The following is a 2,130-nucleotide window of genomic DNA, read 5'->3' on the forward strand; positions in this document are numbered from 1 at the left end:
TGAAGATATATAGTTAAACATGGTGGTCAGACCTATCTGACACTTCTGCTGTCCTTATTTTATGTACTGTGTTGCCTTGTAAGTCTTTGATGTTTTGTTTTGTGGGGATCAGCAGTAAAACCCAGAGCAGACCTTTCAGTTGTATTTCTTTTCTGTTTGTGAAACTGGATTAAACTGAACTGATTTAGGGTTGTGGGGGAAAATAAACTGATCCTTTTCTGAGTGGATTGAACTCTGAGACTGGTACGAGTTACACACTCACTCTCTGACACACACTGAAAAACCTGAACCCTGCTCTACTTTTTATCATTACCTGGCACGCCAATACACAACAAGACTCAACTATTTTCTCCTCAGTTGAGAGTAGATCTCAGCTCACACTCTTGCATCCTCCATTAGATGTACTGGTTAGTTGGAGGCACGGCTCAACTAGCTTAAAAATGTGAAGTTTGTGGACGTAGTAACTAAATCTGTCCATGGAAAATTTATGTTTTTCAACAGATATCTTAGTTACAACAAGACTGAGCTAGCAAGGCAGTTTTGTGTTTATATGTGTGGTATTTATGCGGAACTCCCTCGATCTCTAGAAAGCATAAGCTCAAATTGGCTGGCTGACTCAACAGGGACTAGAAATTGTCTCTGTTGCTTGGTTGTTAGGGTCGGATTACTTGCTGGAGTAGTAAACTCTACTGACATAACTGTCTACTGACATAACAATGATTATTTTCCACTTTTCCTCAGACCACATGTATTTAAATGGAAATGGAGATAACTAGCAAATCGCCCCACAATGTGAATATATTTTGATTATATCTTTTATTTTGTTGGTAACCGTTGTATAATCACAATATTACACGGGAAGGTGTACTAGACAGTGTTACCTACACAGTTAGAGCTCTTCTACAGCTTGATTCACAATATTCTCCTGGTTAAGTACAACAGAGGAACAACTACATTAGAAAATATCTGGTTCTTTGATTAAAAAAGTTACAAGACTATGTACATAAAAACTTTGGAGTAGATGTTAACTACAACTCCCAAGGTGCATTTTGGCAAGAAACATCCAATCAGTGAGCTTAAAATTCTGTCACAAGTCACGGAAGCCAAAGATTACAGTGTTGAGATAACTGATTTTATCATCTACAGTATAAATCATTTCGCTTTTAATTTCTGGGTCACTTTCAAGTGAATTCGGCAACTATGACATCATGTGTTGTTTACAATTGCAACAATGACACTTTTTGAATTCAGTACCGCCCTGACTCACACCTATCTGATTGGCTTTTCTCCATAGCAACAGCAGCCGAGGCTTTTGGGGGTATTGTTGTATCTTTAGCCATCCACCATGCCAAAATGATGGACAAAACATGATTTAACAGAAATGTTGAAATAATTGAAACTGTTGGTCATAACACCAACCAGCAGACCAGTGTGTAAGATTTAGTGGCATCTAGTGGAACGGACTTGGCAGAAATGGAATGTAATATTCAAAAATATGTTTTAATTAGTGTATAATCCCATGAAAATAAGAATGGTTGTGTTTTCGTTACCTCAGAATGAGCCCTTTATATCGAAATAGGGAGCAGGTCCCCTTCCATGGAGGCTGCCATGTTGCTGCAGTAGCCCAGAACAGACAAACCAAACACTGGCTCTAGAGAGGGCCTTTCGTGTTTTTGACGAGTTTTGCGGCCACCATAGGTTCTCCTACACACTTGAAAGGGGAGGGTGAGGGGAGTAGTATTCATTTGGTTGCAATCTCACTGCTAAATGCCACTAAATCCTACACACTGGTTCCATTATTGAGAATATTGTTTAATGGAAATATAGACCGGGGCAAAACACTTACAGAACAAGCAGCTCTCCCACGTTGCAACTCGCAAATTTAAGTGTCAAAGTTCCCCAAAATTGAACCCAAAGATTTTCAAATCTATTGAATGAAGCAATTTCATTGAAATGAACTGATTGTGCGGCAAAATTAAGCTGTTTTAAATGTTAGTGTGACCGGGCCTTTACAGAGATTTTGTTGAAGGTGTTGTTCAATCATCCATTTTGAGATATAGGCCAAGATCCATGACAAGAAGTAGTGTCATCTGGCTAGAAGAATAGATAGAGCTAAGTTTCATCAGCATA

This window comes from Thunnus maccoyii, chromosome 4, assembly GCF_910596095.1.
Source record: "Thunnus maccoyii chromosome 4, fThuMac1.1, whole genome shotgun sequence".
In the NCBI taxonomy this organism is placed as follows: Eukaryota; Metazoa; Chordata; class Actinopteri; order Scombriformes; family Scombridae; genus Thunnus; species Thunnus maccoyii.